Raw genomic sequence first — 25,210 nt, forward strand, 5'->3', positions numbered from 1 at the left:
CCCCCATACCCACCCCCCCCAATCCCCTACCCACCCACTCCCCCTTTTTGGCCCTGGGGTTCCCCTGTACTGGGGCATATAAAGTTTGCAAGTCCAATGGGCCTCTCTTTGCAGTGATGGCTGATTTGAATCGTGTCTATTGCCCTTGTTAGGTTTAATAACAAAATTTGATCATGATCATATTGTAGTTTCTCAAAGTGTCAGTGGTTTACATGAAGTGGCCGTGGGTGTCTGGAGCACCGTGAAGCTGTATCAAAGTTGTAAATAGCTCCAAACATTTTTAAAATGAAAAGGCACTCTCGCATCCTCCTTAGTGCACTTTGCTATTGGTGTGACAAGGCATCTGAAGACGTTTCTGGCATTTTGTTCTCAGCTCGTAAGGTAGTGCTAACTATATGGTTATTGGCTAGAAATCCCGAGTTGTCAACTGTACTTATCTATAGTTTGTAAAGAGAACAAAACAACCCAGACAGATTCTTAATACTCCTTGTTTGGCGTAGAGGCTGTGAGGGGAAGATGCCTTTTGGAGGGGCCGTAGCTCAGGATGTGCACTGTGAGGCTGGACCTGTTGATACTGCGGTGGACATCCTTTAGCTTCAGGTTGCCTTGTTTTTTATATATAGTGGCATAGCATTCTGCTAACATTCTTAGGTGTGGAAAGGGGGGAGGGGTTGGCTGGCATGAGAAGTGTTTGAAGTGTTTTCTTTAGTTAAGTGCAAAACTTAGTTAGGTTTTAAACTTTTTAAAGAAAGTGTAGAACTCACTGTTGTCAGCAAAGCAAAGAACTACTGCATCAATGGAAGTTCAAGAACCCTCTGGACCTAAACGCAATTTGCAACACTCTGTTATTTTTTTGTATGTTTAGAATGCTGAAATGTTTTTGAAGTGAAATAAACAGTATTATATTTTAAAAAAGAAAGAAAACAAGCAACCCATTTTTTGAAATATATGAAAGACTTTAGCAAACACCTCAAAAAATAAAAAATAAAATAAAATAAAGCTCTCCTGGGGCCAGCAAGGGGCCTCAATGAGCAAAAGCACATGCCTGGAGACTTGAGCTTGAGCTTTGATCCTATGTGATGGAAGGAGAGAACCAATTTCCACAAGTTCTTCTCTAGCCTTCAAGAGCTCCCCTTGCCAATAAAAAGTGTGATTAAAAAGTAAAGAGGCATACAGATGGCACATGAAATGATACTCCACATTATGTATTGGGGAATTATGAATTAAAACAACAGTGAGATATACATACATGTATGAGACTGGCAAGCTGCTAACATCCTAACCCTACTCATTGCCCAGAAGGATAAGGAGCAGCAGGAACTTTCATTCACTGCTGGGGACATAGAGAATAAGCCGGAGACTCTGGGCAACAGGTTTAAGGTTTTTCTTACTGTGCAGTCCAACAATCACACTCCTTGATAGTTATGCTAAAGAGCTGAAGAATCGGCACGTGGATGTTAATAGGATCTTTATTCATAATTGACAACAATACCGAAGCAACCAAGATGTCCACGGAGGTGCTGTTCCTGCTTATTACTAAGGGAAATAAGCCAATGAGAGACTAGAGATGGCTCCCTAATGTGTGCTCCAACCACAGGACAGTTGGGAAAAGATAGAGTACAGAGACAGTGAAGATGGTCACTGTTTATCAAGGACTGGTAGGACAAAGTGCTGAGCAGATGAACTGGGATGTTTTGCTGGCTCTATTTCATGGAGCTTGTGGTGGAGACATGTTATTATGTATTTTTCAAAATCCATAGGATATATAACATGAGAAATGACAATTGTGCTGGGCATGGTGGTGCATGCCTTCAATCACAGCACTTGGGAGGCAGAGGCAGGTGAATCACTTTGAATTGGAGGCTAGCCTGGTCTACAGAGTAAGTTCTGGGAGAGCCAGGGATATTACACAGAGAAGCCCTTTGGAAAAACCAAAACAAAAAACTGAAACAACGAAACAACCAAACAAAAGTGAAAACTGTGGACTTCCAGGAGCATTGCATCAGTAGTGGCCCATCAACAGTAGCAGGCACTGCAGGAAAGCTAGAAGCTCTTATGGGAATTTGGTTAGTGGGGAGGAAGATTGGAGTGGGCTGTACAGGGACTCTGTGCTTTCTGCAATTTTCTACAATTCTAAAACTGGCTTTCACTCCACTAATGCTTTTAATGTGTTGTGACAGAATAGGTAGCAATCTGAAAACTTTTACATCAATTTTTAAAGGAATGATTTTTTACAAAGACTATTAACTTTAAGCATTTCTACAAGGAAAGTTCTACAGGTCAGCATGAGCCCCTCAACACCCACAGCCTTTGCAATTTCCAAGCTCTCAGGGCTACCCAGCCTGCTCTGAAACCCCTGGGCAGAGTCTAAGGCGCTGGGAAGGAGAGAAGGGAAGAAAGGGAGGGACGAAGGGGAATTTCACTGGATCTTCTTGAGACAATTCTCAAATGTCTACACTTTTAGCTTGAGGAAATGCCTGATAAGAGCTGGGAGTGCTATTAATGTTTAATGATAGTCACTATTCCTAATATGCTCATAGTTGTTTATAATAAACATACAATTAGACAGGGCTTATGAAAACAATAAAGCAAAGTACGTTTGCTAATGTAGCCTTGAGATTCATATAATCAACAAATTCACATAGTGAACATAGGACTTTATCAGCAGTATGTAACCTGGCAGAGCAACTACTATATTTTAACTATATTTTAAATTTTCTGAGACGATGTTTCTCTGTGCAGTCCTAGCTGTCCTGGAACTCACTCAGAGATCTGCCTGTTTCTGCCACACAAGTACTGAAATTAAAGGCCTGTGCCACCACTGCCTGGTTAATTGTTCTAATATTTTTCAATCTCTCTCTCTCTCTCTCTCTTTCTCGTGTGTGTGTGTGCGTGCGTGTGCATATGAAGTCAGAGGAAGACCTTAGGTCTGTTTAGAAACAGAGTCTCATGTTTCTTTTGCTCTGGATCTCAGGCTAGTTGGCATAAGATTCTGGCCGTTCTCCTGTCTCTGCGTCCAATCTTGATGTAGGAGCACTGGGGTTACAGACAAGGACAAGGATCACTGCATTCGGCTTTACATGGATTCCGGGATCTGAACCCAGGTTTTCCATCTTGTGTGGACACTTTATCCACTAAGCCATCGCCTTGGTCCCTGATATATAAATTATGTGCAAGCTTTCCTTTGACAGATCTAGGAACTTCTTTCTAATTAATTCTATCAGGGCTGGGAATGTTCAGTGGTGCTCCACATGCTCAAGGTCCTGGGTTCAATTCCTAACAAAAAAAAAATAATAATAAAATAATTGATGTAATACACAAAGCATAAAAATTGTTCTTATTTGTGGGGTACTATATATATATATATTGATACATGTTTAAGAATTCTAAAAGAATTATATAGTTATATAAAATATTAATTGAATTTTGTCCAAAAGTGCTTTAATATACATTATGTTTTTATAAAACGGTTACAAGGCATGTGAAGAACAAAGGAAATCGAAACAAACATTTTAACCCTTACTCTCCCATAATAGGTCAGTTGATTTTTTCTTTTTTCTCATTATCAAGGTATCCACATAAGCTACAATGTTTTACTCTTATAAAAACATGGTTATTTAATCATCAGAGAAATGCAAATCAAAACAATCCTGAGATTCCATCTCACACCAGTCAGAATGGCTAAGATCAAAAATTCAGGTGACAGCAGATGCTGGCGAGGATGTGGATAAAGAGGAACACTCCTTCATTGTTGGTGGGATTGCAAGCTTGTACAACCACTCTGGAAATCAGTCTGGCGGTTCCTCAGAAAATTGGACATGGTACTACTGGAGGATCCCGCAATACCTCTTCTGGGCATATATCCAGAAGATGTTCCAACCGGTAAGAAGGACACATGCTCCACTATGTTCATAGCAGCCTTATTTATAATAGCCAGAAGCTGGAAAGAACCCAGATGCCCCTCAACAGAGGAATGGATACAAAAAATGTGGTACATTTACACAATGGAGTACTACTCAGTTATTAAAAAGAATGAATTTATGAAATTCCTAGGCAAATGGTTGGACCTGGAGGGCATCATTCTGAGTGAGGTAACACAATCACAAAAGAACTCAAATGATATGTACTCACTGATAAGTGGATATTAGCCCAGAAACTTAGTATACCCGAGATATAAGAGACAATTTGTAAAACACATGAAACTGAAGAAGAACGAAGACCAAAATGTGGACACTTTGCCCCTTCTTAGAATTGGAAACAATCACCCATGGAAGGAGTTACAGAGACAAAGTTTGGAGCTGAGACAAAAGGATGGACCATCTAGAGACTGCCATATCCAGGGATCCATCCCATAATTAGCCTCCAAACGATGACACCATTGCATACACTAGCAAGCGTTTGCTGAAAGGACCCTGATATAGCTGTCTCTTGTGAGACAGCCAGGGCCTAGCAAACACATAAGTGGATGCTCACAGTCAGCTGTTGGATGGATCACAGGGCCCCCAATGGAGGAGCTAGAGAAAGTACCCAAGGACCTAAAGAGATCTGCAACCCTGTAGGTACATCAACATTATGAACTAACCAGTACCCCGGAGCTCTTGACTCTAGCTGCATATGTATCAAAAGATGGCCTAGTCGGCCATCACTGGAAAGAGAGGCCCATTGGTTGTGCAAACTTTATATGCCCCAGTACAGGGGAACGCCAGGGCCAAAAAGTGGGAATGGGTGGGTAGGGGAGTGGTGGGGAGGGTATGGGGGACTTTTGGGATAGCATTGGAAATGTAATTGAGGAAAATACGTAATAAAAAAATTAAAAAAATAAAAACATGGTTATGCTAGGTGTGGTGTGGCACATGCCTTTAATCACAGCACTCAGGAGGCAGAAGCAGGTGGACCTCTGTAAATTCAAGACCAGCCTAGTGTACAAAATGAGTCAACCTAGTCTACAAAATGAGTCCAGGACAGCCAAGGTTACAGAGAAACCCTGTCTCAAAAAACCCTGGTCTCAAACTCACAGAGATTAAAGGTTAACTCCAGCCCATGAACCTGGCCCAAGATTCTCAAAGCTTAACAAATAAGACACTTTATTAACTGGCTAAACGATGCATTGCAGGACAATGGAGTGTCCTGGAGAGACTCTAACAGACCCCAGGAGTTTAAAATGAGAAATAAGAAGCAAAAGCTCGTGCAGATTCAGAGCTGTTCCTCTTAAAAATGAGGCCAAGAAGAGCGGTGAAAAGAGATGATATAAAAGGATGGCTCTTGGGGTCAAGCCACCTCAGGGCACCAAGTGACAGAATGCTATAGGGGACTTCAAGCTTTCAGGGGATATGCCATGGTGAAGGCTTGTTCCAGCACTGGCTCAGCTATGTGCTCCTCCCTCCCTCCCATCTTAGCTTTGTGAAACCAGGCTGGCTGTGTCTGGTGTGATTCAAAACTAGCAAGTGTCAACTGCAAATCAATGGAACAGAAACAGGACAGTTTGAGAAGTTTCATGTCAAGATACACTTGACCCATTTGTGAGTGACTGTGATTATTAAAATATAGCAGAAATAGGATTCTTCCTTCCAATGTATGACATCTTTCAAACAGCATTGTGTCCTTATATCCAAAATGTATTCCAGGTTTGGATTCACTACTCACAGAATATCTTCCATTCTAGGACTACTAGAAAAAAAAAATTGTAGTCGGAGGACCATGAACCAAGAGTGCCAGAGAAGCTGTGACTCAGTACTTGGGAGAAATAGGAGCCAGGGGTTAGTCTGTGTGGGCGAGACTGGTAGAGGCTATATACCTTGAGTATGGTGTTAGGAACACACAGCATGTGACCACCAGCCAGCACTGAGGCAGTGGCTGGCACTTAGCAATTTTGCCTTCATTTTCTACATCGCCCAGAGTCCAGACAGAGACACTACTGGCTTTCCAGGGGACTAATACTCTAGGGAAGGCTGTCACTCAGTTTCAGACCATATCTTTTTATATATATAAAATGTATATATAAAATGTAAAATTGGCTCAATGGTCCCAGCACCTGGGGTAGAGACTCGAGGATCAGTTCAGTGTCATCTTCTGCTACTTAAACTGAAGGCCCTGGCTCATAAGCAGTAACAGTATAAGTAAATACACTGTAAAAATCAGTAAGATAAAATTAAAAGGAAAAATTTAAGGTTTAAAGAACACAAAACACAAGCAAACATCATGCAATATTACAATAAAAATCCCAACGCTAAAATAAAATACAATACTTTCTACCTCTGTAGTACGTTGGAAGTTTGAAAACTTCTTTTTTTTTTTTTTTTCGGGACAGGGATTACCTGTGTCATTCTAGCTTTGCTGGAACTCACTCTGTAGACCAGACTGGCCTCTGCATCCCAAGTGCTAGAATTAAAGGCCTTGACACACTCCTGACACTACTTCGACATTATTTACTTTATATATGTACTTCAACAGCATATCACAAAATTCTACTAAACTTTCATTTTTAATTAAATTCCTCACCACACTGTCCACTCAGCATGGGAAACCACAGCTGTCAAGTGTTGCCATTTCCTAGTCAAATCTAGCCCCATCAGGTCCCATTAATTCTGTGATAGATTTACATTTGGGTTCTGAGTTCTGGGAAGGCATGCATGAGAAAATGGTAAATTTTGATTTTCTTCCCCACGTTGATCCCCCCTCCCCCAGCAGACCTTCATGATATCAGCGATTACAGGATCTATCTAGAGGTGCGGTTGCTCACCAGTTGGTCCCCATGGCATTGGTCTTCCCTCTGCCCTGTACTGTGGTTATGTCTAGGAACATTATTTTCCATTTAAAATTCTCCAGAGACTTCTTCCCATCTATTACCTTCCTGATTTAATACAAAGGACACACAGAGAAACAATCTTGAAAAGTGTGATGCCCTCTTCCGAGTGTCCTCCCAGCTCACAGCTCTCTTTGTTCTTCCTTAATGCCAGCCTGAGAATTTACCTATTTTATCATCAATCTATCTTTCATGTAAATGTAGGCCCATGAAAGCCACACTTTCTGTCAGTAGTGTATAGTACTGAATTGTCAATGAAGGGCATTCTAAACCTTGCAGAGCTATTGTACAATGAAGGCTACTTGGTAGGATAAATAGGCAGTAAGTGTTCAGTACTGTCTTCACAATCACCTCTCATTAGATCAAAGACCACTGCCTTTCTTTGTGAGCAGTACACATTCACATAGACACCATACTGCTCACAGTCTGACAATACCTCTCTCCACCCTAACTGTCAATCATCTGCATGGCTCCAGCAGAAAATTTCTGTCAGAGGCAGAGATTTCAACCCATGAACATGCGGTCATCTTGCCTCCTCATCTCTACTTGAGCAAGCTCTTCCCATGTAGGCAAATCTAGCCAGCCCTCCAAACCAAATGCAAGGTCTAGCCAGCTGGCCTTCCACAGCTCACATATTCCTCTGCCTCATATTTCTTCTCTTCTCAGTCACAAGTACCAACATTAATAACTCACAATGTGACTTTATGTGTGCATTGAGCCCTCAGTATTGGAAACAGATGCAACTATTCCTTACCCCACTGCACACACCCTGAGGGCAGGCGCAACGCCACCTCTGTCACCTCTGAGCCATCATCATACTGAAGTGAAGAGAGGCATCTTGACCTCTAACACAAATAAAATCACTAGTTGCTAGGTCTCTGGGCAAACAATTGTCTACTTCCATGCTCCTTGCAGGTACCTTAAACAGAGAAAGGAGACCATCCAGTCTGCACCACCAGAACGGCTACCTGGTCACCAAGGCAGTGGCCAAGCACCATTTATTGAATCAAAGCAGACTCAGAAATTCTATGAACTATGTTTTGAGGTTTATAACAAGCTTATAAGTAGAATCCATTCTTTTATGGCCATATTTTTTTTGGTTTATAATAAATTATCAATAAATGTTAATTCCCAAAGTTATTTTACTTTTAGGCATAGCTACACCAAAAACTGAGCCAAACCCCACCCCACTTCATTAAGAATCAGGAAACACTCAAAGGATTTTGGCTAAAAGACTCTTGCTTTAAAACAACCATTTTCCTGATGTAAAGCAGAAAAAGGCCATAGTATGGGGAAATCAGGTCCCACCTGGAACTTTCATTTGTTAGTAGACACATAAATGCCAGAAAAGTTTCTTAATGTAATGGTATTTACTTCATCTGTGAATTCAGATAATTCCACTCTTTCCAAGGCTATTGTGAGAACTAAGTAAAATACCAGATGCTAAATGCTTCTTACATGGCAGGTAAACAATGGTTGTGTCCCAGCTTCCTTCCCTGTCCCCTACAGCAAAGAAAGCCAGAGTAGAGTGACTTAATCACACTTGACGGAAGAGAGGCTCCAGTGAATTTTTGAACAAACAAAATCATTAAATGTACGTGCTAAGGGCGTTGGAAAGCGGAAGTGGTTGGGGTTGGGTCAGGAAAGAAGATGGAGCAGACAGACAGCATGGGAAAGAGTATGCATGATGGGAGCATTCTCTCATAGTGAAATCTACTGTCTTGTACAATCACCATATACATGGCCTGGTGGTTAAGAACACTGGCTTCTCTCCCAAAAGACCAGGGTTCAATTCCCAGCACCCATATGGAAGCTCACCACCATCTGTAACTCCAATTCCAGGTATCTGACGCCCTCTTATGGCCTCTGAGGGCACCAGGCACACATGTACAGGCATATGCATGAAATACATCAAATAATAAAATGATTTTCAAGAACAACAAAAACATGCTAATAGTTATATTGTCAATTACACGCATATTAAAGTGTCTAGAAATGAGATATTTCATGCCTGAAGAAAGAAAATGCTACTAACAACTGCAGCTCTTTGACTATCCCAGCACTTAATGATTCAGAATATGTTCCCACTCTACCCTCAGTTCCTCTTCCTGAAACTGTGTGGTTGAAACTTCAGCTCTTCGGCTCACACTGTCTCCAGGTGACTCATGGCGTCCCTGTCCCTATGTTTACAGTCCATGCTCAAACACTTGGCAGGAAAACATTTCATATTTACAGATTGTTCTTTATCAATTGGCTTTCACATTTCTTCTTGATTCTATCCACGGGGAAGTGAAAAAAAAATAGACTTCTACTTTGTCCCCTCAGCATCAAGAAGCAGGGAAGACAGGAGACTCAGCCCCAGAGCTGTCCCTTTTCTCCTGTGAATGTGGAATGAACAAAGCTCCCTTTCAGCCCTCAGTCTTCCAAGCCTGCCACCTCAGCCAGTGTGTTCAGCTTCTCACCCCCAGGGGCACGTCCTCCCTCTCCAGGACCCCATGGCTTCTTGGCCTACTCCCCAGATGCTTCATGCTGAGCAGGAAGGGACTTTTTTCAAGCAGCCCTAAGAGGAGGAAGCTACTTGTTCCCAGGGGCTCCAGTTTTTCTTTTTTGTGTGTGGGTATGTTTTCTCTCTTTGAAACCAGGAAGCTAAATTTGCCTAATGATTAAGCCCAAAAGGATTAATTCTTTAGAGAACTCATAGTTGCCTGTTGTCCACCCTTCCCCTTCGTGTTAAAATCAGCCCATTTACAAATCACTCAGGCAGAAGGGAAGATTGTTAGTTGTCTCAGTGAAGCCTATCATTTCCCTCTCTTCTCTGTGGAGGTTACAAGGGAACCAATCTGGGCTTCAACATGCTAGCAGGCACTCTACCTCTGTATCCATCCATCTGTCCCAATGCCTTCACCAAAAGCATGCTTTTACCAGGTCACCAAATTTACATTTTACCCTATACTCACCAAACTCTAGAAACACACAAACTCAAAGAGTTCTTCATTTCCAACAAGACAAAAATAAAAATGTCACTTGCTTCTTACTTATTTATTGGTCTTTTGTTCTCAGAGATGGAACTCTGGATGTATGCAAGCAATGTAAGCACGCCACCATGAACTGCATGCTCAACTCCTCTTAAAAAAACAAACAAACAAACAAACAAACAAACAAACAAACAAAAAATCCTACAGCTAACCACACTCACACATTTTTCATATTTGTCCTTAATCAGCCCTGAAGACCCAGCATAGCCTATCTCTCTTCCTATACTTGAAATTCTTTTTCTCCCATGGATTCCACAAAGATGCACTCTTTGTTGGCCACACGTCTAAAATCCTTGCTGTCAGGAATGTCTGAGATCAAGAAATGTCTGGCTGTGGAAATATGCATACCTAGTATTAGCCTCCACGCAGGCAGAGAATTCTTGCCAAAGCCACCGCATAGTACTTTGTGGGCACCAACCAGAAGGAGTGACTGGTCAGAACCCTATTGGGTGTTGCAATGGTTGTGTATGCTGAGAATTGTGATCGAAGGCTAAATCGCAAATCCTAAATTTTGGAAAGACACTTAATCTTCTAGCCTCAGCTGACTCATTTGGAAAGTATGGATATTGCTACCAACTCCATGAGGACTGGGGAAAAAAATATGTATATATATATATATATATATATATATATATATATATATATATATATATCTCCAGAGCATCTACTGAGAACACAATCTGGGAGAATTCTTGAGAATGTCTTATATGCACTGGCCTGCAATTATTCATCTTCGCTAGATTTATTATCCTTAGTCCATTGAAACATCTTTTTTAGTCAACCTGGTTTAAACAGAACACCCTCTGTCAGTACAGAAGACCACAGCAGGTTGTTTTAACCCTGTATCAGAATAACACCAGATCTTTAAAGATAAATGCATAAGTCCTGGCTCCACCACAGGGCAAAATAATTTTGGGTAAGAGGATGGTGTGTTGGGGATGCCCTCGTGGGAGAGTCTTGTTTCAGCACATCCTGCTAATGCTGAGGCCTGTGTGGAAGAAAAGAACAGTCTCCTATTTAGATCAGAGAGACAGAGACATCTGCTTGGAGAGCTCTGGTACCACCCCACACCTGCCGGTCCTTTCCCATCACAGTCTTGCTTGGTCAGCTCTTCCTTTAGTTTTGTGCAATTGTGTTCAAAAGTTCAGCTTCCTTCCAATAAATTCCTCATTTTCTCTAAAGCTAGCCAGGGGAGGTTTTGGTAGAAACCCAAAGGCCTTTTATGGGTACACACATCATTTCCTTTAAATTAGTTTTATTGCACAGTTGTACTTGACAAACTGGTGACTTCAACTTATAAGGCTTGGGGAATCTCTCACAGATTTACCTCTGAGCAATCTAAACACATCCTGACTTCTAGAGTTTAAAAGTTGCAAAACCACTGGGTGACCCTAGTACCCATCCATCCCTTACAGCTCAAAACTCTCTGGATTTCTGCATCTGGGGTAATTTTCACTTCTTAGACACAAAAGAAGACATAGGAGTAAAAACCCAAAAGATGGGCAAAGACATCACCACTCCAGTAAGTGGAGGATAAACAGTATACAGATGGAGAAATTCCTTTTCTTCCCTTTTTACTAGTCTCTGCATATTGGGTTGTACTATTCACCTCCATCAAAGGAGAACTTTCAGAATAATAATCTCTCTGATTTGACCATTACTCTAAATTAGCAGCAATCTGATATTCTGCTTTTCTGTCTAATGTTATACACACACATCTCCTATATAGTTCTTCCTCTATTATTACTACTATGAAATATTTGAGGCTGAGTAACATTTGAAGAAAAGAAACTAATTTTGTCTTACAGTTCTTGAAGTCCAATGTCAAGAGCCGCATCTGGTCATGGTCTTTTGGCTGCCAGAGCTCCAAATGTGAGACAGAATGTGGAAGACATGGACCACATGTAGCTTGCGCTCTCTCTCTCTCTCTCTCTCTCTCTCTCTCTCTCTCTCTCTCTCTCTCTCTCTCTTCCTCTCTCTGTCTCTCTCTCCCTCCCTCCCTCCTTCCCTCCCTCTCTCTTTATAAAGCCACCAGAGTCCAGGACTTGCAACCTGACAGCCTAACAAAATCTTATGTACTTCCCTACAGCCACACCTCTGAGCATCAGGTCGCTTGATTTCCACTCTTTCCTTACATCACATCAGAGCTAAAGGGTCAACACACTGTCACCATATCCAAAAAACTGCACGCACATAACCCAAAGCTGCACTTCAGTATGGTTCACCATTCTCATGGATAATCCAGGCTGGAGCCAACAGAGGTCTGCCTGTGCTCTGCCCCAGCATGAGCGATGGGTAGATATTGCCAAAAGCAAACATGATGAGGGATTTATCTCTTCCTCAACATCTGGCACTTGGGACTTATCGTCAAAGGAAGGATACATATCTGGAGCAACTGTCCAAGTCACAGACTGTACTACATGCCCTCTCTATTGAAGGTCTGTGCTCATATACACCCTTTCAGACCACACTGTGAGGAATCACCCACAGCATGTAGTCTGACAAACTGCAGAAGTAGGAGATATAGCTCTAAATGTAGTATTTTAAGCATAATTTTAAAATTAGAAAACTGGAAAATTCCATACTATGTTGGAATTTGGAACATACATGTTCCATTCAACATTAAACACATCATTAACACTGAATACATGCCTCAAAGCCACATAAAACAACAAATATTCATACATCTTTCTTTAACCTTTCCCTCCAAAAAATAATTTTAAGCTAATGATCAATTTTTTTTCTGAAAAATTAGTTAACAAATGAGACCATCACAAGAAATTATGTGCCAAGTCCTACATTTAACTGTAACATCGCTGATCACTACATCATTATTTTATGCATCATTTAAAAGGACACTAGAGTATTGGATACCCTGAGCTGTAAGCCTATAGTTACGTTAGCCAGGGATGATGACTCCCACCTGTAATTCCATTATTCAGAGATAGTTGTAGGAGGATCAACACAAGTTTGAGGTCAACCTGGTCTGCATAGTGAGTTCCAGACCAGAAGGAATGATATAATGAGACCTTGTCTCAAAAATAAGAAAACAAAAAACATATCCAACAGCTTGTGCAAGAGTAAATATATGCTTACCCAATTTTCAATTATTTTAGATATCACAACTAGTTTTGCTTCCCCTCCAGGAGGGAGAGCTGGCCCTGGGGTCATGAGAATGAGAGCTGACCCTGTCTCTCACAGACTGCAGTATTGGGTGAGCTAGCAGGGGCAGTGCTGGAGAGCTCAACATGCTGGTGTGGTATGGACAGCTGGTGGGCTGACCAACTCAGCTACCACCCAGGCCCAGGTCCAGGACCTTGAGTTGACCCACCCCCAAATCTACCTTATCTATGAACTACTAGAGTGAATGGAGGAACTGGCCCTGCAAATCCAAAGCTGCAGGACCTCTATGACACAGAGTAACAACAGAATATCTGAGAAGAGTATCATTGAGGATCCAGTATTGGTAGTGTAGCAAAAGCCAGAAGCCTTGAATCAGACCAATGAGTCACTGCAAGGAACATCTGCAAGTATAGATGTGTGGACTAAGTAGAATTCTGTGGTAGACACTGTGACACACCACAGCTTACACAGGAGATGTTTTTCTTTGTTTTTAATTTTCTTTTGGGAGAGAAGTTGCAAGAGCAGAGGGCAGATAAGAAAGGATGGGGAGATGATTGGAATTGGGGTACATGGTGTGAAATTCACAGTGAATCAATAAACAGTTTAAAAAAAATTAGTGCTAGGGCCAAACACTGGGTCTCATGAATAGTAAGCGAGAATTCTAACATCTCAGCCCTTCCCATTCATTAGCTGAGGAAAATTTGCTTATTATTAATGTTAAACTTAATAGTCGTGAGTACGAAGCAGACCAATCTCTTGCCTGTTTAAAGGGGAAAGCCTGGCACCTGCTTTATGGGAGCGAGTCCTCATCTATTTTATGCTGTGCTGGGCTTCTAATCCAAACTAGCCCTGGCTGGGTGTGGTGATGCAAGGCTGAAGCAGGAGAATGGCTGCAAGTTTGAGGACCCCATGGAAACATTCTGTTTCAAAACAAACAAAACCCTACCAGGCTGACAAATGGAGCGATGAGTAAGCAGCTAAGAGTGCTGCTTCGTCCAGAGGATCTGGGTTCAATGCCCAGAACACTCATGGTGCCTCACAAGTCTGTCACTCTGATTCTGGGCGATATGACAATGCCTTCTGGATGCTGAGGGTACCAGGTACACATGTGTGCATACATTCAAGCAAACACTCATACATATAAAAGAAAATATTGAAAAACAAAAAGGAGATTATAATTATGGAAGTGAGGGTCCAAGTAGGTGACAGGTGCAGGAACGAACATTCACTGGGCCCACCTGGTGAAGGTGAAGGGTGGAATACAGTTGGAATACAATGTATTCAGTGTGGATACAGTGTAAACAGTGAGGATACAGACCTGGGACAAGAACATCACTGGAGAGCAAAGAGAGAGCAACAGAAGCTGGGGATGGCTTTGGCAGTCATCCAGCCTACAGAAGTAGCAAGACTTCAGAGCCTGGTAGAAATGCAAGCTCTCAGGCACCCCAGAATGTGGGTCTGAGCAAACTCACAGGGGTTCCATAGGGTTAGCGCAGCTTCAAGTTCCACGTCATTGGTTTACAGACAAGACAAGAGGCCCAGGGTCCAGCCACAGGGCCCACAGAACTTTAGCCTTCAAGATGTGAGTCTAGGAGAGCAAATTTTCTCACAAAGTTTCAGATTCACAGCAGTATCCATTTTTCAAAAATCCAAACTTAATAAGAAATATATTTAAACAAACTATAGGTGACATAAACCTGGAGACTACAGGCTCATTAGCTACAACTTCAGTGTGCATGCTCATAAAATCTCATACAGAAAATGGAAAGAGCTGCCCAGTGGAAGGTACCAGCCTCCCATTCTAGACTGGGCAGACTGGCTGGGTGCACAGGCCATGGATGTGAAAGCAGCTTTTCGAAAGGAACAGCAGACAACAGACAAGGCTTTGATGGAGTACAGTTACTGGTCATCAACCTATGGCTAACTGGATGAGAATTATAAAATGTCACTTTTTCATCTAATTAACAAATCACAAAAGAACTCAAATGATATGTACTCACTGATAAGTGGATATTAGCCCAGAAACTTAAAATACCCAAGACATAAGATACAATTTGCGAAACACATGAAACTCAAGAAGAATGAAGACCAAAGTGTGGACACTTTGTCCCTTCTTAGAATTGGGAACAAAACACCCATGGAAGGAGTTACAGAGACAAAGTTTGGAGCTGAGACAAAAGGATGGACCATCTAGAGACTGCCATATCCAGGGGTCCATCCCATAATTAGCCTACAAACAATGACACCATTGCATTCACTGGCAAGAGTTTGCTGAAAGGACCCTGATATAGCTGTCTCTTGTGAGACTATGCCGGGGCCTAGCAAACACATAAGTGGATGCTCACAGTCAGCTATTGGATGGATCACAGGGCCCCCAATGGAGGAGCTAGAGAAAGTACCCAAGGAGCTAAAGGGATCTGCAACCCTATAGGTGGAACAACAATATGAACTAACCAGTACCCCCGGAGCTCGTGTCTCTAGCTGCATATGTATCAGAAGATGGCCTAGTCGGCCATCAGTGGAAAGAGAGGCCCATTGGTTGTGCAAACTTTATATGCTTCAGTACAGGGGAACGCCAGGGCCAAGAAGTGGGAGTGGGTGGGTAGGGGATTGGGTGGGGGAGGGTATGGGAGACTTTTGGGATAGCACTGGAAATGTAAATGAGGAAAATACCTAATAAATAAAATTAAAAAAAAAAAAAAAAAGAGTCTGTCTCAAATACCCAGACACGGAAGGTGGCACCATTCCCTAGGCTAGTATACTGGATCTTATGATAACAAGGAAATGAACTGAGCACAAGCATTTATTGATCACTTTCTGCTTCCTGATTGTGGAGTCAATGTAACCTCAAGCTCCTGCAACCTTGACTTCTCGGCCATGATGGGTTGTACCTACAGATTCAGAACCAAATAAACCATTTCTCCCTTTAAAAAAAAAAAAAGCCATTTGTACTCTCCCAGTCTGATTGACTATAATTACATCATCCTAATTGAAAGCAGATGAAACCAGATTCACAGATGGTTCAAGTTCAGCTGTCCCTGACTGAGATTTGCAGTGTTCACCTTTTCTATGTTTGTTTGGAACTTGGCTCCACCACTGCAAACAACAGAACTGAGAGCCAGGAGCTGAGAGAACAGCTACTTCCTCAGCCTTTCTTATTGAGAAGTGCACAAGAGGGAGTTCTGAGGGAGTGAGGTCCTCACATCTGGAAAGACAAAGGCAGGTGGAAATAGAACCAGAATAATGGCGATCCTGCCCTCAGAATTCCACCCTAGTTCCTGGCAAAACAGGTCTGGGAGAAAGGCCTTGAGTTCCATGCACAGAACATCAGGGCACAATGGTGGTGGCGGGGCTGTGGCCAGGCAGCTGCATGCAGAGTCCTGGGCTCTCAAGGACCTGAGATTACACAGCAACTGGCAGACCGCTCTGCTGCCTCCTCAGCCCTCACACTGAGAGGACACCAGAAGCTGTGCCAGTATAGTCCTTTCTTAAAGACAAATTTATTTTATGTATGTGGGTGTAAAACACATGTGCCTGGTGCCCTTGGAGGCCTGAAGAGGTCATCAGATCACCTGGAGCTGGAGTTAAAGATGGTTGTTGAGCCATTATGTGGGTGCTGGGAATCAAATCTGGGTCCTGTGGAAGACAGTCAGTGCTCTTTACCACCGAAGCACCCAGTTCTTTCTTCTTTACACTGACACATAAACCCATAAATATTGTACAGATTAATAGGGCACTGGACCATGTTTCATATCAAATAAATAAAGTGTTCCTAGAAAACAGCAGGACTGGCCTCCTCAGGACACATTCTTGTACTCCTGCTCTGCCTGTCAGAGAGACTATCCCTGAGCATCCAGTGACATTCCTCAGGACATTCCTTATGTCATCACTATGCTGAGTAGAACGCACTGCCTCAGCCTCCTTTCCTAGTGCACTCCTGAATCATTCCCTAACATACATACCAATCCTCCCTACGGTCACTGCTAAGCCAGTATCTTTCCTTAGAACGGCTCCAACCCTCTGCCTCCTCCGTTTCCTCCCAGCCTGTGGGTCCCACAATGGGACTGGATGACAGCTGTTCGCAGTAAAGGCTTTCTGCTTAGTTATACACTGCACATTCTTTCAATCCGCCAAGGAAGCAGACATGGGAAGCACAGCTCAGCTCCTGCCAGCTTCCTGGAATACTGCACAATGTAAGCAGCCTCCGTCCTTTTAGATAACCCATTTTGAATACCACATCCACTGTGGAACTTGCCCCTAATTCCCTGGCAACAGCACACATCCCTTATACTTTATGCAGAACATGTATTTTGTACCTAATTTCACCAAGTAGCTTCAGTAGCTCGGACACTGCCAAGGTCCACACACCTTGTTTGTGCACAAACTAACTAAACGTAATTAAATAAAAAAAAATATTCCTTCCTTGTTACTCATTGTCAGGTGACTTATACAATATATTTCGTATGTTTGACTGAGTTGGGGGCACAGAACCTAGGTCAGTATACATGCTGGACAAAACTAATGTACTCTGCTGCGATCTTGAGCTACAAGGCAACTCACATGCTGATTTACTTTAGATGATATTTTTGATATTTTGTGAATACTTTGGCAGAGAGAATCTTGGTAAACGTTATCACCTGTCTACACTTTAACGTGAACTGCTCAAGAATGCTCTTTAAGAAGCACCTATCCTCACAGAGACTAGAAGTGCCAGGGTAGGGGGACTCCCAGGGGGGTCCCCACCTACTCAAAGGAGATGAGGAGGGGATGTGGGGGAGGATTACGTACGGAAGGAGGTAACCCAGAGGAGGGCAGTGAGAAGGATGTAAAGTGAATAAGTGAAAATTAATTAATTAAAAAATAAAAGAATGTTTTTTAAACAGTATCAATGGGATGAGGACAGAAACGGTGCGTCCCACCAGGTTCTGTCTGTATTTTTGGTAGAAGACCATTTTCTGTAACAAGACCATTCTTTATCGCAACCTTCTGAAATCAACATGCTTGTAGATGAATCAGCAATTAGGAGAACTGTCTACTATTCCAGGGGTCCTGAGTTCAAATCCTAGCTCCTACATGTTAGCTCATAGCAGTCTGTAACTCCAGTTCCTAGGGATCCATGCCATCTCTGGCTTCCATGGCCACCAGGCATATGGTGCATAGACATAAAAGCAGGCAAAGCATTCTTACACATAAAATAAATAAAGAAGCTCATCTAATAGTGTTTCTCCTACAGGCAGTTCTTCCACCAACTCTGCCAGAGGATCTGTAACTTGTGCCATAGGACATCTTGAGTGCTCTCAATGGTTAAATGCAAGTAACACCTATGAGCTACAAACTTTAATTACTGTAACAGAATAAAGTCAAAATGAATAAATGTTTAATAATAGGGCCATTTTATGGAAAAGACATTAATTCTTCTAATTAATTTTAAGAAGTACACATGCCCCCACAGAGACACACATAAATACACATACTTAAAAATTAAGCTAGACATGGTAGTGCACACATTTAATTCCAGCACTCAGGAGGCAGAGGCAGAGGCAAGATGTATGAGTTCAAGTCTAGCCAGGGCTATATAATGATTCCAGATTCACAGCTGAACTACATAGTGAGACCCTGTGTCAAAAAAAAAAAAATCAAATACACAAAAATAAGTTTAAAAATTAAAAAGTTATATATTTGAAATTATTCCTTTTTATATCAAGTAATATGATATTATAGTATTCATGGAAACTTTATTTTTCTTCATAACAAAGTGATTTCTTAGTCTTGTTTGTTGGCATATGCCCTTGATCTCAGCACTTGTGTGGCACAGGCCGAAGATCTCTGTGAGTTCAAGGCCAATCTGGTGTACATAGCAAGGCTAGCTGGTGCTGCATAGTGAGACTCTGTCTCAAAGCAACAATAACTAGCCAACTAACTAACTAACTAAATAACTAAATAAATAAACAAATAAATAGGAAGAATTCTTAATTTGGGTTAAAAAATTTACATGCAGACAAGGAATGATCCACAGTGATTCAAACTTCCACATCTTCAATGAGTCATCTACTACACCCTTTAAGTCAGATATAACTAGACAAACCCACTCCCTTTCCATCTTCCCCAACTCAGTAAAGAGTATCACCCAGTGCTGAGGGTTTCAAAACCTAGAAAGAATCCTTGATCTTTGCTTTCCTCCCTCCGCAAATTTGTCTGCAATCTTTCCAGAGACTGTAGATGCTAATCTTCCAGATCCCTGCTCAGTAACTCACAGGGTGCCACCGAAGCACTGTCAGATAAACACAGGACACCCAACCCTTCGAGGATAGCACAGCAACAACAAGTCACTTAGTGGTAGAAGTCTTTCCCCAACACTACGTAGGCTATACTAAGAAGTTTTCATTTCTGTCCTAGTTTGCTTCTCTGTTGGTGACCAAAAAACTTGGGGAGGAAAGGGTTTATTTGGCTTATAGGTTATCATCCTTCATTGAGAAAAGCCAAGACAGGAACTTAGAGGTGGGTACTAAAGCTAAGATGGTGTGTGTGTGTGTGTGTGTGTGTGTGTGTGTGTGAGAGAGAGAGAGAGAGAGAGAGAGAGAGAATGCTTCTTACCTTGTTCTCCTGGAGAAGTGCTGCTTCCTGCCCTGTTCTCTATGGTTTGCACAGCCTGCCTGTAGCCCAAGATTCTCTGCCCACAAATGGGACTACTCACAATGGGCTAGGCCCTCCCACATTAATAGTCAATCAAGACAGTACCCTCAGAAGTCATGGTCACAGGTTAATTAATCTGATGGAGACAATTCCACAGTTTAAATTCTCTCTTCCCAGAAATATTTAGATTAGTATCAAGTTGACAAAAATTAACCAGCACAATTGCTTACCTGAAAATTTAAGGGCATTCTAACAGCATAGTTTGTGTGTGTGTGTGTGTCTTTGGTAATATGGAAACTCCATCTGCCTCCTGATTTCTCCATACAGCTGAACTTCAACTAACTAACCCTCTTTAGTTAAAGAGATGGATCAGTAGTTAGGAGAATGTGTTTCTCTTCCAAAAGACCAGAGTTCAATTCCCAGCACCCATGTGAGTGGCTCAAAACTCAAGACTGCCTGTAACTCTAGCTCTAGGGATTGTCCAGGTGCACATACATACACACACACACACACACACACACACACACACAATTTGTAAAATAAATACGTTTCTAAACCCTTCCACTTAAAGGTATTAGCAAAGGTCAGGGGTAACGTGCTTGTCCATAACATGTGAAGCACAGGGATCCATCCCTCACACATCAAAATAAAACCAATTGGAGGCTTTCTTCATGATTTTTAATACTATTTAATATTTGTAGTTAGTGAGCCCATCTCACTCTTTGGACGGAGAGGGCAGGAGTAGCTGGTAAAGATCCTCTTTGTACTCCAACTTCAGTCAACAAAACCTTCTCAGCAGACACTCAAGCTTAGCTCTCTACCTCTGTACTTGCTATATACCCATCTAGAACCCTCTCCTCCTCTGTTAGATAGATTATAGCTCAAAGACACACAATCAAAGTAGCTAAAGAAGCATCTATGGTGCTTACATACTCCCTTTCTATGACTCAGTGTGATTTTCCTCAGAGCCCTTAATCATTCTGAAAACATATATGTAGTATATCGCCTGCATCTGCCCTGCATCTTCCCTGATTCAGGAGCACCCAGATCTGAATCTGACCCTTAGTCAGTTCAAGATCTCTTTGCTGATCAATGAAAAATTGTGCCTTCTATCACTGAGATTTCCTTCTGCTCTAGGCAGACTTCCACTTTGCGTGCTCCATTTTTCATATGTCAGCATTCCTAAAACAATCCTTCCTATACCAAATCCAGACTTCTTTCCACCAAGCTGTGAGCACACATTACCACCCTTGAAGCTCAGTCAACAGAATTGCCATCTAGTCTGAATGCGAACATGATTTCGCTATTTGAACACATCACTGTGTTTTGACCTTTTGATTTTGAGAACCAAGTAGAAAGTCAACATCCAAGGTATTGATATGCATGCTATAGAAAACCTATGTTCCATAGAACATAAGATAGAAATCAGAGGCTCACAGCAGAGGCTCCATAGTCTTAAGTGAAACACTTCTTTGACTTAAGCTGATATATTTATTGTAGGGGTAGGGGCAGAGCATTAACATTAAAGACCAAAGAGCAGATTCTATAGGTTGAAAACTACTCCTAAATGAGAATCTATCAGAGTAAGCAGCATAGGAAGGATTAAGTTCTAAGGAATGGTCCAAAGTCACATTAGCTTGAGAGCTAAAAATAGAGCAAAAGCCAACAAAGGAAGAGGGGACTTCCTCAGCAAGGTCCAGACACAGTTAAAGGCAGCATGACCAAAGTCTGAGGTACACAGCCGACTCCAGGATTTACACCCTCCTAGCATTCTGATACGGACATGGAGGCCTTGCTCAGATGAGTGGTTTTCAAATGGGGCAGCTGGTCTGGACAGAAGCAGGAGATAAGTTCATGTTGAGTGTTTCTGAGGAACATTGTACTAAATGCTTCGGGGTTCTCAGTTCTCCAGGTTGTTAACAGCCATGTATAGCATTCTTTGAGAAAACCTTGAACATAGGTTCTACTGTCACAGAACTCTCCATGCTTCCCCACACCCAAGTCCAGGGAAGGCATGTAAGGCTAAGCTCTATGCTTAGCCTGAGGAGAAGCAGCAGAAACGGGCAAACCCATGTGAGCACTGACCAGGCACCTCAGGTACAACCTGCCCACCCAGCAGGTAAGGGGTTAATGCCTCAAATGCTGGTTAATTGATCTCACTTGGGTGCTGTCTGCTTTCTCACTGAGCTACTTAGTGTTCTTCACACTGGTGGTGGCCATGTCTGCAGACCACTGAGTGTACTGAATCACTCCTCAGAATCACACACTTACAAATGGGTAAAATTAAATTTTTTATATTTTTTTCCTAGTCTCCAAAATGTATGTATACATGGTGGAAGGCACAGGCCCAGACTGTTGTCTGGAACTCATTTTGCTGTGTATACAAGCCCACGTAACCGTGTTTCAAACACAAGCCACACATTGCTATCACCCATGCTCTCATTCTCTCCCTTGCCTAGTCATCCTCCCTAGAATCTCAGTCTCGAGCTCCACACATGTGAAATAATAGCAGCTATATTCATTCCCATGTGACTTATTTTGCTGAACAAAGGCTTATGGAATTCAATAGCTTCTGCTAATGTGAACATCAGGAATATTTCAAACTTCTTCAAATGTGCTTCCAATGATTGAAATCTGATGTCTGTGATGTTTTTAGTGTGACTGAAGCTGACATTTGTAGCATTATACATTTTTGTGGATGTGTGCTTTCATTTCTCTAGGAAGAGAATTGGCTGTGAGGGCTGGTCTGCTGAGTTTTACATGAAAATTGCAAAGGTCTTCCACCAGCAGCCTCTACCTGTTTATGTATGATCTTCCTGTATCCCAACCAGGATGATGCAGTGCTCATGGGTGGTGAGAGATCATTGAACAAACATTGAAGGCTACATCCCCTCCTCAGCTGGACTCTGGATAGATTAGTTTCATCCCATTTCTTTTCCCTTTTTAAACATTCATTCATTCATTCATCCATTCATTCATTCATTCAACAGGTGTTTTCTGCCACTGAGAGAGAGTACAGATCAGAGGGCAATTTATAGGAGTTAGCTCTCTCCTTCCACCATGTGTGCTCCAAGGATTGTACTCTGGTCATCAGATTTGGTGGTAAGTGTCTTTATGCACCAAACTGGCCATCTATTTATTTGTTAACAAACAATTTTCACACACTTTCATAACCAACCTAGTTCAGCTGGGGTAAGGAATTCACAAAGATCATGAAAGACCAGCTCTGAGATGAGGAGTCTTGTCCATGATCAGAGTGGCTTCATAGTCTCAGCCAGCCCTTGATGAGACAGATATCCCGTCTAAACTGAACTCTTACATGTGAAAGAAACAAAACGACAGAGAAAAAAAACTATGGGATAATGGAGCTACCAGGGACTCCTTCATGGCTGCCTGCTGTGCACAGCTCCTCACTTTCAGGCTGCTTTGCAGAGTGCAGGCACACCCAGAGCTGCTAGAGATAAGACAAGATAGCAGGCCTCCTGTACGGTGATAGTTCAGCCCTGTCACTCCACAGAGTGACAGAAGCTCTGTGCTTTGTCATCGAGTGCACAAAATGGCCATAGCAATGCTGTCTGGGAGAGTGAGGCTGTCTAACACAGTGTGTCCCCATCCCACCCAAGGTGTCTTTAGAGAGCAGAGACAACTTGGAAGAACTGCAGTGTAGGGGCATTTCCGTACCCTGACCTGTACCTCTAAATTAATACCAAAGCAAGAGAGGACTTGGTGGATTTTACTTCCCGTTCCCTGTAGGTAGTTGCAATAATAATGATCCCATATGATGTTACAGTTTCTCTGCCCTATTGGGGGTAGGGGAGGTTTAGAATTTATTCACTTCCCATTGTGACTCCATATCTGAACTTAAAGAATAACAACAAAAGAAACCTAAGCAAAACAGAACTTGGCACAGGCATCTTACTAACCATCCCTGGTTTCCTGTGAAGTTCTTTCCCCCTCTTCTTCCTTTTCCTCCTTCTCTTCCTCCTCCCCGTCCCCCTTCTCCTCCTCCTTCCATTCTCCTTCTTTCTCTTCTTTCTCTTCCTCTAGTTCTTCATTTCTTTCTTCCCTCTTCCTATTTCTCTTCTCCTCCTCTTCAGTACTTGTTCTTGGCCAATAGTGGGAATCTGTTTCTGGGTGTAGTAATCTACAAATCTAGCAGATTAAGGCTTGGCATTGGTGGAGTTGCTGTGTGGCTCTTGCTGTCTATGGGGTTGAGGATAGAACTGTGGAGTATCATATTTGTAGTTTTAATGATGATTTGGTAGGGGGACCTGATACTAGGCCTGTAAGAACTCATAATATTGGGGCTGGAGATGATTCGGTGGCTCACAGCACCTGAGACACTGGAGGGCACATGAGTGCAGGTAACTCTAGCTGCAGGGCATCTGAGGCCCAAGAACAAGTACTAAGTACCCAACCTGGCATGGTAATTAGGCACATCGATCTTTTTTGTGTCCAAGTCAGTGTTAAAACATCCATACTTGTACTGACTTCATTGAGACAGGAGATTGAGCCTTTACTAAATAAATTATCTGATACCCTAGTAATGAAAGAAAGTGGGGACTCTAAATACATCGTTCTTTTCTAATGCAAGGTTGTGGTCTTAGTCATTGTTTAGCTGTCATCCTCATTTCAATGGCCACTGAAACATCAGGAGTACCATACAGGAGCTGCTTAGCTGTTGAGTGTACCCAGCAGCCATGATGTTCACTTCATTTCTTGAGAATAAACTGGTTTTGCTCAGATATTCCTGACACGTTGTCACAGATGCCACCAAGAAAAGGAGGAGGATAAACTATTCAGTATAAAACCATATATTCTTCCTTTTGCTGCTAGGAATCTGTTGAATAAAAATCTAACAACTTTTCAAAGTTTAAGATTTTGTAGTACCATTTCAAAGGAAAGCATCCCAAGTACATTAGTACCAAAGAACATCTGTTGGGTTGGAAGAAAAAGACAAGCAGAAAACCAGCAAGCCAAGGAGAAAGGTCAGACACACCAAAAAATATTACTTGTTCCCAACTACTGGTGACAACTGTAATAGGTAGAAACTATGTTGTCAGCTGAAGTCAATGCAGGTGTTGTTAACTGATCATGATATAGACTCCACTCAATGTTTCAATTTTCATCTAGTTTCATTTAGTTTATTTTCTTTGTCTAGTTAATTTGTGACTACAATAAGCTGGCACATACTGGCAGGAGTGGAGCTCTCTTGGGGTGCTGTCCTGCCTGGTTGAAGTGTCTGGCCTTTGCCTTCCCCAGTCAGTGACTGACCTTCCATTCTTGTAGCTATGGAACTAAGCCTGAGGGCAGATTCCTGGGTTCAGGTTCCAGCTTCACCTTATTGAGCAACATGATAGTAGCACTTTAGCTTTTACTGTCTTCATAATAGACTAACTTCATCTATTTCATAAAGGCACCATGACCAAATGACTCAAAGCTTGGCTAGTGTTTCGAATAAGGAATGAACACACAGCATGCTCAAAAAATATGCTTTACCTTATATTTATTGTGAGGTTTTCAAAAGTCAACTGATAAACTAAAGTCAAGGACATTACCTTCTACAAATAGAAGCACAGCACATGAGATTGCTGACCCATGTTCCATTTACTTAGTA

The 25,210-nt window shown here is 42.1% G+C and overlaps 1 protein-coding gene across 2 annotated transcripts in view; it reads right to left on the reverse strand.

Annotated features, from left to right (window-relative positions):
* Lyn (LYN proto-oncogene, Src family tyrosine kinase) overlaps positions 1 to 25,210 on the reverse strand; it is a 126,109-nt gene that overhangs the window by 79,860 nt on the left and 21,039 nt on the right. The window lies entirely within an intron of this gene.

This window comes from Mus caroli, unplaced genomic scaffold (genome assembly GCF_978045245.1).
Source record: "Mus caroli unplaced genomic scaffold, Mus_caroli_1 scaffold_6, whole genome shotgun sequence".
Taxonomy (NCBI): Eukaryota; Metazoa; Chordata; class Mammalia; order Rodentia; family Muridae; genus Mus; species Mus caroli.